Raw genomic sequence first — 17,954 nt, 5'->3', positions numbered from 1 at the left:
ACTCATAAAACATACCTTATATGCTGTAATCATGTGCTTACAAAATTTTAACTACCCCGAGACAAAATATAAGTTGTGGACGAAAAAATTTGGCCATATTTTAACTCTTTCTGTACCCATGACACATTTATCTGTGAGTGTAAACATACATATGCCTTTTACTTTTGAGATTTATTATTATGTGGTGATTCACATGCATGTAACATGGGATAGAATGCTATGTTAAAGGCATCACATGTTGTAAAACATCGCTAAATCTATGGAATTGGGGCGTTAACTCATTCTTCAGAAAAGGGGATAGGCGCTAATTACGACAAATACAGTATTTATATCTTAATCCATGGCTTGCATAGAAATTAATGATTCTGTCATCTTTGCATTTGAATAAATCAAGACTGATAGAGTTTTATGAAACTGATTTATTCATTCAAGAGCCAAATAAATCTGAAATAATTATGTCAATATTCAAGTTAAAGAATATATATTTGTGTAAAGACGGAAACATGTACAATTAACCACTAGAGTAACAGACAAATAAAACAGGATAAATATTCAATTTTCATATAAAATAAAATATATTAGAAAGGTTAATAAGTTTGATCTACAAAGAGAAAATAACCAAATCCTATGGCTATTCTACATATGGTGTACTATTAAATAACTACATATGGTGTACTATTAAATAAGTAACTCTCCTATAAAATATACCGGAAAAAAGGTAATGACAATTACACGAATGTCTGAAAAGAGATCGTTAATTTTATGAAAGTCTTGGGTCTACTCCAGGAATGAGGAGGTCTGCGACTTGGTACACTTCCAGGTTGCATTGATGAGTTTGATAAATCCAGTGTCTTTAGGTTTCTCCAAACCTCTCATAACTCTCTGTTTCATAACCGACACAAACTCTCGATTACTCAGTTGACCATCGTCTGAAAAAAAGTGGAATCATTAATTTACTGTATACCATGTAGTTGCTAATATAAGCACAAGCTTTAATTTTGTTATATTTGCGGATTAAACTTGCTGCACTCGTGAAATGGTGTAAATATCATGGTTGTACATCATCAATTGAATGGCGTTTAAAAGGTGATTCGCAAAAATAAACCACAGTGAATATGTTAAAAACAGTAATTAACGAAATTTTTCAGGTATTATATATATATACCCTGTATACAGTTATATGTGGTTCTGCACGTAAAATAATATCTGATAGGTGTTTAAGATTTGTTACATTGGAAAACTGTTGGTAATTGTTAAATTTTTCATGAATGAGGAATTCCTAAACATTGTCAATCCTCAAAATATTAAACTATGGGAGGATGAAATTACCTTATAATTTCGAGCTAACATGCTTAAACTGTATACCATATCTGATGATTTATCTAGATTTCTTTACATGACACAAACTTTACAAAACACTGGTGTTTCATTACCATGTTAATTTTGTTGAACAACTTTAATTCAGCCTTACAGACATAATGATGTGATTTAAATGTCACTGAAGGTGCGATAGTACTTACTGTTTTCATCAAAAAGAGTGAACACCACATTGACCACGTGGTCAGTGAGATGGACATGGGCCACAGTCTTGGCTACGTGTTTTAGGGTCTCTGTGAACATTTAATACAGAAAATCTTACTGGTATACAATACATCTGAATGATAAAGAGAGTTCTATCACATGACATCTAAAAATATCACATATGATTTCATTGTGCAATGTAATGAATTAAGACGACATCATTTGGTAATCATGGTAATGTCAAATTCAGAAGATGTCATTTGAGCAATGTCACATAATCAGCAAAATATTTTCAAATGTGACAGGTTCAGTAGTTGTCATTGTACAATGTCACAGATCAGACAATGTCATTGTACAATGTCACAGATCAGACAATGTCATTGTACAATGTCACAGATCAGACAATGTCATTGTACAATGTCACAGATCAGACAATGTCATTGTACAATGTCACAGATCAGACAATGTCATTGTACAATGTCACAGATCAGACAATGTCATTGTACGATGTCACAGATCAGACAATTTCATTGTACGATGTCACAGATCAGACAATGTCATTGTACAATGTCACAGATCAGACAATGTCATTGTACAATGTCACAGATCAGACAATGTCATTGTACAATGTCACAGATCAGACAATGTCATTGTACAATGTCACAGATCAGACAATGTCTTCATTGTACAATGTCACAGATCAGACAATGTCATTGTACAATGTCACAGATCAGACAATGTCATTGTACAATGTCACAGATCAGACAATTTCATTGTACAATGTCACAGATCAGACAATGTCATTGTACAATGTCACAGATCAGACAATGCTCATTGTACAATGTCACAGATCAACAATGTACAATCATGTACAATGTCACAGATCAGACAATGTCATTGTACAATGTCACAGATCAGATGATATCATTGTACAATGTCACAGATCAGACAATGTCATTGTACAATGTCAGAAGATCAGACAATGTCATTGTACAATGTCACAGATCAGACAATGTCATTGTACAATGTCACAGATCAGACAATGTCATTGTACAATGTCACAGATCAGACAATGTCATTGTACGATGTCACAGATCAGACAATGTCATTGTACAATGTCACAGATCAGACGATGTCACCGTACAATGTCACAGATCAGACGATGTCACCGTACAATGTCACAGATCAGACAATGTCATCATACAATGTCACAGATCAGACAATGTCACTGTACAATGTCAGGGATCAGACAATGTCATCGTACAATTTCGCGGATCAGAAGATAAAAATGTCATAGTACAATGCCACATTCAGTAGATATTTTGTGCAATGTCACAGATTCAGAGGATATCAATGTACCATATCACTTACCCAAAAAATGTCGTAGTAGAATGTCAGATTCAGTAGATATTTTGTGCAATGTCACATAATCTAATAGAAGATGTCATTTTACAATGTCACAGATCAGATAATGTAATTTCACAATGTAACATTCAGTAGAAGTCATTTTACAATGTCAAAGACCAGAAGACTTCATTTTACTATTATCACAGATTTAGAAGATGTCATTTTACAATGTCACGCATGTCGTGCAATCCCATGATATCGATGTATTATATTACAGATTCAGTAGGTGTAATAGAGTATTTTCTGACTTCCTACCTTCGTCAATGGAGACTCCAGCCAGATGGTAAAAACTCAAAGCAGTGTCAACATCATTGATGCTCTTCAGGAAACGCCAGAAGTTGGTGTATTCCTCAAATGTGATACCCTGTATAAAGAACCATTTTAGTAATGTGAGACCATGAACTACTAGCAGAATGGATGTGAAGAACTCTGAAGGCTTGAAATACCAGGTATAGAATGATTACACATTTGTCTACGTACCTCTAAGTCTTATATATGTAACAAAAAACAAAAAAAAAAGATGTATTAAATGAAATACCAATTCTATTTTGTTGATGCCACTATTAATTATATAGTGCTCAACTTCTGTTTAAATATCTATTCTGTTGCTTAGTTAGATTGGATTACAGACTTGATTACAACTTTACTATTATTGTATGTTTATTCAACTTTTTCCTGATGAAAATTGAACAAAACCTTTTTTTTAACATTTTTGTCCTCTATGTTTTAACAAATGTCTGATACCGCCATTCAGTACATCATAAGGCAAGGCCACAATTACTCATTAGAGGGCGCTGTTTTCACAATATCTTAAATAGAACTTTGATTTTTAAATTTACCTGGGTTCAAATTTAAAGAGCTTGAAAGTTTTGGCACTGAAAACCATTACACTCATTATTTGCAGAATCAGAAGAAAAATAAATAATAACATGAGAACTTCCATGTACCTGTGGTTCTTCTTTAAACTTCTTGATAACCCTTTTCAGCATGCGGGTCTTCTTTTTGTCTGGGTAGCCTGCATATGTCAGTAGAATTCTTCCAAAATCTTTTTCCAGGATCTTTCCATCCTCAGGGTCATAACGGTCAAACTAGATAACCATAAAAATAACATACTGGCCATGTCAGACAGGTCCACTGTTCTTTTCATCCTTACTACAGGTTAACTCTTTCACCCCTTGAAATTCCATAATGGACTGGTCTAGTCTTTGATTAAGAAGAGCCTAAATGTGTCGTCAGGGGTGAACAAGTTAAAGAAACTGATTAAGGCAATAATGGAGATGTTATCAATATTTCCTTTCCTTGTAGGGTTGAACAAACAAATCCTACTCAAAGTGAGTTCGCCTTGCGTCAATTCAAATAGTGTGAATCACACATACAGTTAAAAACCTCTCTAACTCAAAGTCAACAGGTCCATGGTAACACTTTGAGTTATCCCAGTATATCGGTTAAATTTATGGGAATACCTGTGTAGTGAAAGTGTTAATGGCACCATCAAAACACTTAAAATAAACTTTTTTTCTTCTTTTGATGTATTCCGGTTTCGGCCCAATAAGTGCCATTCCTATAAATGCCCTTCCCCCTTTTAATACCTTAATTTCATTTACCGTAAATTAAATGCAGATTGAAAATATGAAAATTGTGTAGGTTTCTTTACTGATTTCTTTTGAAAATTGATTATAACTTATTTTGAGCAAATTCCTTTATGAAAGGCTAGTAACGAATTTTGGTTCTATAAGCGCCCCCTTATTTCTTTTGATTTTTATGGTTCCTAGGCGGTAATAGGGTCCAATACAGTCTTTGAGTTTGTATAATTATTCATCAAATTTATCAATACAGTCTTCATTGAAGATGTTTCCAGGTTGGGTAAATACCTCAATTCTGAGCACTTCATTCTGGACTTGCTGCTGGAAGGCTAAGAACACTGGCACAGTCAGTTTCTTCTTTCCCTCCGTCCCAAAAAAGTAAGTGACCAATGCTGAGCTAACACCCTTCATTACATTACCAGTCACTGCGTGGTCGCGGTGCCGCATACCAATGCTTGTCTGGTTACGGATGATTTGATGAACCTAGATACAAAATGTGACATATCTGTGTAGTCCAGCTAGATATTGTGTACGACCAGGAAAAACAGTCTATCTCATCTTCTTGGAGTGTAATCTAATCTGAAGCCTTGGCTAGCGAGTCTTTTTTCAGCCCTCTGAGAGTGAGACAGGAAAATCTTACATGGGTCTGTTTAATTTTTGTTACAAAAACGTAGTGGGCCTTTAAGGCATATGAAAGGGACTCAAAACCGAGAGTCATTATCTAACTCTACACTTATTATCTACCTTGTGGAACTCTTCCACGTCCACATTGCCGTCTCCATCCAGATCGAACATACGGAAAGCAATTTGGAAATTCCTTGGTGGTGCTGTGACAATAAAAAGAAATACATTTGTAGAAATTAAAGGTACAACTAAAATTGAACTTGTACAAAATAACCAAATTGCTCAAGCTCCTGTAACTCAAACCATCGGATCAATGTCCAGTTAATAATGCTTTCCGCTATCAAATACAAAATGTATTAATGTATTTTACCTAAACTCTTTCAGTAAAATGACTATGCATGGTTTGGGCCCTTTTTTTGGCCCCTAAACACAATAATGTATGTCAAATTTTCAAAACTGTTTTTTAAATTGTTGTATTTGAAATATTTAGTACATGTACATACATCCCCAATTCTACTGTTGTGTAATGACAATGTTTTCTAATTTTTTCAGCTGTAGTTGTCGTGGTAATCAGCCAAATCTTTGTAAATTATAAAACTGTGGAAATTTTGAGTTTTTGGGTGTTTATCTAAGAAACCATAGAGCGCACCCTTAAACAAAATTGATATTTACTGAGAATATTATGCAATTCCAATATATCTTTAGGAGAAATATAAAGTTTGTTTGGCCAGGTATCTCAATTGGTAGAGCATTCTGGCAAGTGTCCTAGGTTTGAATCCCTGTCTATCCATGCATTGTTTGTTCCTACTACCCAATACTTACTTGACAGCACTGTGAGGAGGAAGATGTAGTCGGAGAAAGAAATCAGGCCACTCTCCCCAAGCTGATAAAAGATACTATCCTCTCCCATCTTCCACTCGGCCTTGTTGTGCTGTATTTGTCAAACAGGTAAGAGAATTAAAGTATATCTATCTTCAGGATGGGACAATGTGGTAAAAAGTTAATAAAGCAATCAACATTTATGAATCTTCAAGGAATTTCTTATGTTGATTCTCGACCTTATTTATTGGTCTTCAAATGACAGTACAGAAAAATTTCATTTTGTTTGATGCAACTGATGAAAATTTTTTTTAACATCATTATTTAATTATTCTTATCAATACTCTTTCACATCACTAAAGCCATTTATGAGAGTATGGCGACAAAGACTTGCAGATTTTTGAACACTGAATTAATTTAACAAAAACACCAATAACACACAAGGTGAATCACACACAGTCTTTTTGTCATCCCAAAACAAGTGATGTCACGGACGTTAAACGGGGACGAGGGAGAACGGTTTCCACAAAAACGTTGTTAGATTTTGTATCATGGTAAATTAATGCAAAATTTTTTTCAATTCATTAAATCACCATTTCAAAAATGAAAATGAGCAATAGGAACAATTAATTGAAATCAACATTGGAAAAAAAAATAAAAAACACACCATTGTTCAGCAATGATAGTCATTCGATTGGCTAAATCGTTCACCCCTAAAAATTCATAATAAACTGTGCCAGTCTTTGAATTAAAAGTGTTCAAATGTGTTGACAGGAGTGAATGAGTAAAATATGGTATAAATTGTATGAGAAAACAAATTTACTCCATTGAGTTGTAATGTTGTTGTTTGGAGAGGATTAACACATGTCAAATGTGGTGGAGATTGACAGCTGTCGTACACATTGATACTGCTTATCAGAAGACTATAGCAGCAAACTTCACCATGTCACATAACTACATGTACCAGGTGTTTGTTTAGTTTTACGTCCTATTAACAGCCAGGGTCATGTAAGGATGTGCCAGGTTTGTTGGTGGAGGAAAGCCGGAGTACCCGGAGAAAACCACCGGCCAGCAGTCAGTACCTGGCAACTCCCCACACATGGGATTTGAACCTACATCCAGAGGTGGAGGGCTTTTGGTAATATGTCGGAACATCTTAACCACTCAGCCACCGCGGTCCTAAGGTGGTACCAGGTAAGACAAACATAAAAACGTCAACTCAATTTTAGAAGACATGATTGTTGACTCTCAATAAAAAATGATCAAACCACAAGTTGTTTTTTGTAGCTTAGCTTTCTGAACTCTTGAGCAAGAGAGTGGCTGGTTAGTATACGGCAAGCCTAATGCTGTCCAGCCACAAATACCGGTACATGCACTTGTATGTCTACTGAACAGGCTAAAATAAGGTTCAACCTGTCACATATTTGATGTTTTGAGGAGTTCTTAACTGTCAGTAATGTTCTTTGGTGTCACAAGAGAAAGTTGTCCAAGATTTAGTATCATTCAGTATCACAGGATTGAGGTATGCATGAACAGGGTTTAAGGACGAGGACCAGAAAATGATTTTCATGAGTACTTCAAAGGCAACTTAAGGAAAGCTACATATATGTATATGGATAAGTTTTACACTTGTGAACAAGGAAACGAAAGGGTTCACAGTAAAGAAGAAACAAATCATGTAATGTATCACAAAAAGTGCTGCTGTTCTGTTTTTCAGAGGTAACAAATTGGTATTTTCATATATGTCGTTTTGTATAATAGTGTTCTTTTGCATTCATAAATGCAAAAAAAACCCACTCTGTTATGCAAAATTCAAAGTACTGTATGTACTACATGTAACTCTATTCTCTCATGGTTTTCCCACAAACGTTGCCAAATATCTTAATTATGAGTAGGTTTAAGCCAAAAACACAAAATGAAAAAATTCAAGCTTAATCTTATTAGAGAAATGGCTGAACCTTTCTTTTAAATAATTTTTTAAGAGATTAAGGAAATTCATCTTGATATCTCTAAACACAAAGATGAAACTACATATGGTAGTTGATTACATCCAAATAGCGTAGATTATCTGCTGTTTCAGTACTAAACTATTTAAAATTAGGTTAGTGAAATTTCTACATTGGTGTACATTTGTCTATAGAACAGAGGTGAGAAGATCTGTATGTCTATCTACAAAGTGTGATGATGAGAGGAAACTTGACATACTCATTACGGGAACAAAATTTTATCTATGTAAAACAACCAAGATACTAGCTGGTACTGAACTGTTTGTAAAACAGTTTGAAATGGCATTACACTTATGAATAAGAAAAAATATCAAAAAAATGTGCGATCATGCAATAATTAAAACGTGGGAATGACAGACATTGATTAATTTCCGAACAATTTGCTATTTTTGGAAACATTTCAGCTAAGCATTGCCAAGATAGTGTTAAAGGATAACAAATTTACTTTCATCAAATGAATCCTACTCTTTTAAGTTTATTTACTGTTTACTGATGGAAATCTGTCATTCCCAGAATAAGAATATGTAGTAAAAAGTGCTATCTACAAAGCAGCATGGGAGAATGATGATAAAAATATACTCCCTTCACAACCCAGTGTAGTAATGGGTTGAAGCAACAACAACAATGATATAGAGATAGAGAAGTAATCAACAGATAGATTGGTCAGGGCAAAAAAACTTGGGTTTGAAAATTATGTTTGTTGGGTCAACTGGTAAGATTTTTCAGACAAAAAACGCACTCCTTCTCTATACAGGATTGGGTTTAGGATAAGGGATTAAGTTCAATTTGTCCAATTAACAGTCAAGGTCATTCAAGGACATGCCAGGTTTAGGTGGAGCAAAGCCAGGAAATAACCACTGATCTGTGGTCAGTACATGGGTCAAGTTTCACATACAAATATTCCTAATGGAAATGTTATCATTTGAAGAGTTTTTTTTTTTTTTTTTTAAGTTTTTTTTTTTTAACTTATTGAATGCTTGTTAAACTGGGGCTTTAAAACTTTCTAACCTCAACTAGTTTTGAACTAGTAGTCAATAGGTGTAAGGCTAATATGTTATGTTGGACCACCTGGCCATCGTGGCATGTTTTAATACACAGTCTATTACGTATACACTTGGCCACAGTAGCATGTTACTGATACATAGTCTATTGGTCAGGTCAAAATTTTAACAAGCCACAACAGGTTTTTCAATACATGTATGTTCTATTACAGTTGTCAGGACAAAAAGCATGTCAAAGAATACGGTTCAATGTCTTGTTTCTTACATGTCCAGATTTAAATTGCCTAAAGTAAGTGTGTTTCTGTACAACAGCATGGTGACTCATATCAGTTATTAGCAATGACATACATATACTTAAAATGTATACATATGCATACACATACATGTCATCATTGTGTAGCACGATATTTTTAAAGAAAAAAATGTGATTTTCACTTGTAAAGAGTATTAAAGAACATATTTTTATATATAATTTACTATTTTCTTCTGATTTCAGGATCCATATCCACAAGTGTTTGTACAGTTCTACTACGGTACATAATTGCAAAAATAGTAAATATAATGTATGTTTCAGCTAGATTATATGTTCAAAACTTCTAATATCTATGAACATCACTGTTTTCTACCTCAATACATCACTCCCCCCCAACCCCCCCCCCCTCCAAAAAAACAAAAGAACTTCTTTCACATTAAAATTTGTTTCCCCACCAGCAGGTAAATTTATTTCCATTTATTGTGTTACTAGCTTAACTTGCCATTGATCTACTTATTTAATTACGGTATTTATTAAAAAAAAAATATATATATATATTAAAATGCAATATCATATCACTATACATGTAATGTAGGCTGAAGGCCTTAAATATGTAAGTACTGAATCAGATTGATTGATGTATGTAAATAATATCATTCTGGTAAAAAAAAGCACATAAGAAAAACCTTGTCTGTGCCATAAACAATATACTCAAAAGTCACTTTAAGCTGTAAGATGATAATTAATTTAATATATATATGTGTGTATTAAATACAATAAATTCTGATTAAAAACACATGAACAACAATAGGTAACATTTCAAGAACATTGAGTAATAAATAGGATAATATAAATAGAATATCAAAACCAACTTAAATGTGAGAATGACAAATTATTGCATCAACGGGGTTAGCCAAATGACCACTCTGATTTTAGTATTGATCACTAACTCGGTGTCAACAACTCACCTTTGACCCCTGAATAAAATTAACAAAACACAACATGTCAGTTTCCTATTCGTTTCCACGGAAAAACATTTTAAGAAATTCTTGTTTAGCACCGTGTGTTAAAATGAACATGAAACACAATAGAACATTACCTTTGTTTCCGGGAAGGTGGGAGAGAGAGAGGGGGAGGGGGGTGTATTAAATAAATATTAAATACGTATGTATCAATAATTGGGCAGTAAAAATTAAAATCCCACAAATATTTGGTATACAGATTGTTTATCTTTGTTCCGTTCATTTGTACAACATTGAAATATCTAGTATACAAATTGAATATCTTTGTTCAGTTTATTTGTACAACATTCAATGATATTATTAGATCCATATATTTATCCATGCTTTTTTGTAAACTTGGTGGGTGGAACATATATGTAGTAATATCAGCTTTTGAGGAAATAAAACACACAAAAATGTCATCAAGATACTCAGTACATACATAGCTACATTAGTTAAAATAGGAATTAATTGAGGGAAAATTTCAACATGATTCTTGCTATCCCTAGTTCAAATAACGTTACCCGATAACCCAATTTCTCCATATTCTTATTAAACTGTGTTGTCTGAAACAAAATGTCACTGCAGATGTTTTTATAAAGTGATGCAAAAATCTAAATAGTGAAATGACACTATAAAATTGACTGTAAAATCTATTTAAAATCTATTTAAATGATAGGCAAACCTAAATCTAATAATAACTCAAGTTTGGCACTGCTTCCTATCTACAGCTGATAATGCTAAAGTCTCAAAGAAAAACAAATTATGTATAAATATATACACAAAGATACAAATACAGCAAGAAAAAATATTACTCTGATATTTGTTTACATTTGAAGTTAAAAATAATAATAATTTTTTGTAATAAAAATGCAAACAAATATAAATAAGGAGAAAAGCGATATAAGTTAGTATAAATATACTGTAGGTTTTAAGAAGAATCATTTGATTAGTAATTTATAGGCTACAGTCACCAATCGCCACTTACCAAGCTGTGTACATCGTCCTTCTACAGGCAGGGGTGGTAGATAGAGAGTAAATATCAAGGTCAGTAAGTACACACAAGCCTACAGCCTGCTCATCCTCGTTATTCTAGGGGTTACTATCAGTGTTGTGACATCCACCCATGAACTAGATCATAGACTGAAGGTTCTGTGTGTGCGACAATAGATGAAACAGGTAGTTTGGTCCTTTGATGTACAACAACGAAAGAATCGAATAGCGGTACAGCTTTGAACTTGGGCATCACTCTCTGAAATCTTCAAAGGAAGTCTATGTAGGTCTGTAATTGGTCAGTTTTTTCCTGCAGAAATGCCTGCAGTTTTGCTTAGACATACCTAGTCCAAGGATGGCTATAGTGACAGTGATAGTAACCCCCTGGAATATCGAGGATGCATCCTGCTATACTTCTACTCTACTGACTGGATTCTAGTTTCTACATTCTCTAGTTTTTCTAAGCTTGGATTTATTTTATTGAATGTCTAATATATGACTATCATAATTTAATAATAGCCTCCAAATGGAATGATTTGAAATATCTCATAATGTTGGACTGTTTGGGAAAACTGTTGTGGTGTTAATCTCCTTGTGATAGAGGTTAAGTAGCACTATTGTCTATCTGATAGCACAATCTTACCTCCCACATATTCTGCCTGGCTCATTGAAGTTACACTTCAATTAAGTTTTACCTCACTTAAGTTTGATCTCATTGTAGTTCTAGCTTACTTAAAAGTTGTCTCACTGAAGTTCAAGCTAATGAAGTTCAAGCTTAATGAAGTTCAAGCGCACTGAAATCCTAGCTCACAAACTTCTACCTCACTAAAGTTCAAGCTCAATGATGATATAATTCAATGAAATCCTAGCTCACCAACTCCTAGCTCAAGCTCACTAAAATCCTAGCTTGTTAACTGAAGTTTTGGCTCAGTAAAATTTTACAAGCTCTCTAACTTCTACCTAAGTGAAGAACTGGCAAACCAAATACCCTGAATGTATTGTTATCCATTCTTTAAGCCATAGTCAGGGGACATAAGTATAGATTTTCCTCACAACAGGCACACATTCAAGTAAACTGTATGTACATGTATTTATATTATAATTCATTAATAGAATTAATATTCATCTTGAAATAAGTTTATTATTCAAGTAGAAGCCTGGTTTATTCCTTGAAGTGATGATATTTTTAAAATCCGGATCATTCAAAGGCTTGAATTTCACGTCACAGTTGTTATACAGGTATTGGAAGTCTGCTACAAGTTCATAAAAGCAACCACCATTTGAAGAGAACCTAACAGCAACTTTCTAGGTTTAATCAACTTGTCATCATTGGCCAATGAACTACTCTTTCCTAACTCTTGAAATAAAAGATTTCAAAGTTTCTCTTTTATTACAAAACAATTTTGATCAATTTGAACTTATGTCTATGGATGTTTTGATTATCTCCTTTGATCTTACATGATGTGATAAGCTGTTTGAATGTAAGTGTTGTACAGGATTAGATTGTTTAGTAGCAGTATATAGTCTAGATTTAACACCACTGATATACACCTACCACACAACAATACAATAGTCTTTACTTGATGCTTTGAAAAACTTTTATAAACAAAAGAATAAAAAGAAAACAAAAATAGTGAAATTAAAACAAAATTTATGACATCAGAAAGTTTGAATGAAGACAATAGTTTTTGTATGATTTGTTTGATTTTGCAGTGAAAAAGTTTGTTTCTGACGTAAATGTATCAGAGTTGATGTGTTGGTACATCAGTGTGCTAACCGACAGTCACCACAGCCTATATATAGCAGCTCTCTATAACTCTAAGTCTGCTGGTACATACCTGGGGATCAAACTTCAGGAACTGATCCAGCCCCAAACCTGCCAAAAAGAACATATATATTCACAATATCTTATAATTACAAACCTTTGTTGAGGTTAATATAGTGTTATATCAACCTAATTGAATCAAGTTATACCGACAATTTAAATGTAAATCCTTTATCATTTTGAACTATCAATAAAGACAAGGTTTAAATTGATTGTCTCCAACATGCCTCTTGATTCATATTAATCGATTTTCAGAGACAACTGTCCTTTAAACACTTTTAAATTCATACACATTTTCAGCACAAAAACTGAGCAGAAGAACATGTGGTTTTTTTAAGATGGCATCCATTGAGGTCAAAAATCCAAACACTTGATCGAGACCATCTTAGGATTATTTCATTCAAGTTTCATAGAAATCATACAAGAACTTCAGAAGATTTTCAAAATGTGTTTTTAAGATGGCGGCCATTATTGGGCGCTACGCCAAATGTTAAGGTATTGTGGGATAATTACCTTCAGGTTGTTTCATTCCAGGTGTTATGGAGCGAACAAAGTCCTCAGGTGTCATAAATACCTCCCAGTCTCCATGTTCTTGGTGTACTTTCAGTGTGGCAAAATAGCGAAATATCTTATCTGGTGTCGAGTAAGCACGTATACGATTTTCATATTCTATAATCTGCAATACCAAATATACAGTATCATTTTCATTACTCTTTACATAGATGCAGTGAACTTACAAGAATTATACAGTAAAGCACATTTATAACGAACATTTGTAGTAATTTTCATTCCGCATAAATGTTACTATACCATGTTTGTATTATTTTTAATATGTGTATAACAAACTATGTTTATAACGAAGTGATGTCATTGGTCCCTAGAGGTTCGTTATAACTGACTTTTAATATACAATACTTTCTACATCCCTTTTTTCTGGGGTATCTATAATTTATGCTATTTTCTTTCTAAATTTCTGTCTATTCAAGAACATACCCAGTTTGATAGTTCATAAAACTTGTAATTCCAGACAAAAACCCACATAAGTTCACAAGCTTGCTTCCCAGTCATGGGTCATTTGGATGACAGATAGCAGAATATCAATCCACCTGAACTACTCATACTAAATGTCCAAGAAATTAATGGTTGTTGATAGAACACCACTCTGACTCATGCCAACATGCCCAGGAAATCTGTGTTTTAGTTCTTACTTATATTTACTTATCCTGATCTTTTAGATGCAATCATTGTTTATATCCTGATATTAATGCCTGATTTGTATTTTGGCCCTAAATGACCTTAGTTGTTGATGGGCCGTAAAACTCTAACAAACAAAAGCCAAGGAATTGGAGGCTTATTAAAGAATATTGGGAACCTTATTGCTTGGCCACCTTGATTCTTCATGAGTATAACAGCTTGGTCAATGCATATTTCAAATCTGATGAAAGAGCAAATGTGATTAACGATATTGTTATTCATTTTCACCAAAATTAATACTGTTATACAAATATAATATAAATGTGTCAATGTTTTGTTTGTTTTTTTTCACAACTGGAAAAAGACAACAAATATGTCTATAAAATAACTACCCTGCGGTCCCTGAAACCAATCTTTTTCTTCTTTTTCTTTTCTGTCTTTCACCTTCTTCCTCCTCATCTTCTTCCTTTGTTTCTACTACTTCCCCTGATTCCTGTTTTTCAACTTCTCCAGTGGAGGCGTAAACTGTGGTTTTTAGTGATGAAAATCTAGAACAATAAACAGGGTTCTCACTAAGTTTTTGAATAGATGGTTGAAAATTTATAATAGGTAGTTGAGGGCCACAAGCCTAAATGGGGCCAATACTTATTTCTGACAAAAATAGCCATTTGTAAACAAGGAAATACACGTCTGTTTTTGCCGGCAACCAACTTTTAACGAGAACCCTGATAAAGAACGAAAATTTCAAAACACAACATCACTGTTGTATATGCATGCTTTCAGGATCATTTTATCTAAAACAACACATACCATATTTGACCCAATAAGCGCTCATGTCCCTAGAAGCACCCCTCCCGCTTTTGAGGCCTAAATTTCAATTGTCTGGGCATAACAAAATCACCAAAACTTTATAAGTTTGCAATAACTTTGTCTTATTAAGCACTTTTTCATTTCTTTTTCTCAATTTTCAAATGCCCTGGGTGCTTACTGGGTCGAATACTGTTAATCATTTGCATATTTGCACTATATTTAATACTTACGGACGAGATATAAGAATGAAGGAAGCAATTCCAACCAAAACTCCCAGGATCCGTCCCAATCTTTGGCTTGCAGTTTTCTCTGAGGGTGGGACTTGTCCAAACTCACTGTGAGCCGACGTTCCATCTTTTGAACACTTGATACATGTAGTTGCTATACCTCTTGAATGTAACATGTTTCTGAGTGATGTGCTTCTGCCACAGCGCCCCAGTATCATTCTGTTTTGAGAATAAACTATTTGATGCCATCGTTTGCTGGAAAAATATCTACGTGTAGTACTTGCTTTGGATGAATGATGAGAAAGTGGCCCTCGCAATGCTTTCACACAATATCTTAGCACTTCAGACCTCATCATCTTGATTTGTTTGCTTTAGCTATAAAGTTGTTTTAAGGCATAGCTTGTTCTGAAAATAGATATATAGAAAACATAACATCAATCTACCAAATTTGATTGAGATTTTTTTATTTTGCATTTCTGCAATGGTTCTGGATTGGGATTGATCATTTGTGACCAATCTCAATCTGATTGAAATACAGATACTTAGTCTCCAGTGACTTTTTTAGGTACATTTTGGGCAAAATAAAGGCTGCTTCCTCTAGAGAAATTTTGCTGTATGTTCACAATTGTTTGGTAAATATTTTCCCAAATAGAGAAAAATTCTCTAAAATGTTATGTTGAAAGATTTGGTTTTGAAGAAGCACAGTACAAAGAGATACCCAAATTAACAGTTACATGTTAAAGAAAGATAAGGTACAGGCCCTTGAAATTATTGAGTAAGAAAATCACTGGTTTCACTCTGTTCAATAGAGTATCTGACAGCATCCCACTCTGGTGACCTTTATACTTCATGTACTTGATTTCAAATACCGGGCAGTATATGATCTCCATCTGACATAATCTACTAGAAACATTATATCATGCATATCGTGTAGCTATACTGTGCTCTGTGTGCAAAATCATTACTAAATAGATTCTGACAGCTCTAGACACCATTTTGTGTCGTCTAGGCATATTGAAGTAGCAATTTGATTGACCAATGTCATCCGAACGTAACCTCAAATGGGATGTTCTCAGATCCTCTAACAAACGGAGGGAGACTAAGGATCTGTATCAAGAAGATTGTGACCAAGTCCTGTCTCAAGCATTGGTGGTTACATGATAGCAGGGGGTTGTGTATAGCGAGTCTTCTCTTCAGGTGAAGACCAAATGGGAGGGGAGTCAGTGTGCTGTACCCCTTCTGGATTAGGTTGATCGCCAGCAACCAGGTAGATCAATTAGTAGACCACTCTGGCTTGTGTTCAGAAGGTCCTGGTTTGAATCCCAACTGCCCCGAACAAAACTTTAAAGTTGCTAAATAATTACTGGTGATTTTTTTCTCTGTTCCCTAAATCTCAATATTTAGATATGAAAATAATGGAAATGTTAAAAAAATCTGTAATACGACGTCGAACTAAAATGCTATTAAACACATTATGTATGTTATAAAACCAGAAAGGCTATTGCTGCATGGGCTTTTGAGTACAATTTACTGTTCTACAGTATCGCTGCTGGCTCAGTAACTAAAAAAAGGTACTTAAGGTTCATGGAATAGCTTTAACCAGTGATATTTTGCAAGCCTAAAACGCATTACTATTTTTTTCCTGAAGAGTCTTCTTGTTATGTTCAGAGTACCTTATGGTGTCAATAAAAACATTTGTATCAATTGAGATGGCTTCTTATATGCGATATTTTCGATCCGCCATTAATAGCAGCCATTTGCATTTACTACACTAGGCTCCTGCGCTATTTGCTGGTCCGATTTTGCCAAACAAACTGTTGGAGTACCTGGCATATTCACAACTGAACACGATAGCATGTTTATTTGGTGCCATCAATGCAATTCACACGAGTTCTATGTCTTCTCCAGAAATATACATTTTTCTCTTATTTTACTGAAATTTACAAGCAGCTTCACAAATTACTTATCAACAGTAAGACTGACAGTTAGCCAGGGTATATTACCAACAATTAATGAAATTAGTTCTGTTCAATTGCAGCACAGTAATGCGTTTTAGGCACAGGGCCTCGTTACTATTGATGATATATATAAGATAGGTCACGTCTATTTACATAATGTATGTAAATAGACGTGACCTATCTTATATATATCATCAATAGTAACGAGGCCCTGTGTTTTAGGCTGGCAAAATATCACTGTTTAAAGCCATTACATGAACCTTATATCAATGAAAAAAAGATGTTTGAACTCTATTTCTGAATATTTCTGTAAACAAAATTTATTTCTGAGGTGTTGCATTTTAGACCCTCCATGTGCCTTAATTTCTTCATCCGCATATATGCTAGTATGAAAACATTGCATTGAACGAGGAACAGAGGTGTTCTTGTCAGAAATGGAAGCCTGCTGGGACTGCGAAGGAGTTCAAAGACATGAAACCCGAATGCTGTACCAAGATTTCAGAAAGAGGCGGGGCTAAATATATCTCCTGTGTGTATATATATTCTTAAATGTGCTATTATTGCTAATCTACGTGTAATTATTAGAAGATTTCTGGAAAATGTAATACCTTCTCAAACCTGTCAAGTTTTGTTTACTTCAGGAACTCGCCTTCCTGTCAAACATTTTAGCGACTAATTCGAAGTCTCGTAAAAGTCACAGACTTTTCGAGATTTAGTCACGTGACCTTCTCT

At 34.2% G+C, this 17,954-nt stretch overlaps 1 pseudogene; it reads right to left on the bottom strand.

The window, feature by feature from the left end:
• Positions 1 to 399: 399 nt before the first annotated feature.
• LOC138323526 (calcium uptake protein 1, mitochondrial-like) lies at positions 400 to 17,945 on the bottom strand (annotated as a pseudogene).
• Positions 17,946 to 17,954: the final 9 nt, after the last annotated feature.

This window comes from Argopecten irradians, chromosome 5 (assembly GCF_041381155.1).
Source record: "Argopecten irradians isolate NY chromosome 5, Ai_NY, whole genome shotgun sequence".
NCBI classification, from domain to species: Eukaryota; Metazoa; Mollusca; class Bivalvia; order Pectinida; family Pectinidae; genus Argopecten; species Argopecten irradians.
This window is presented reverse-complemented; position numbering and strand designations above follow the sequence as displayed.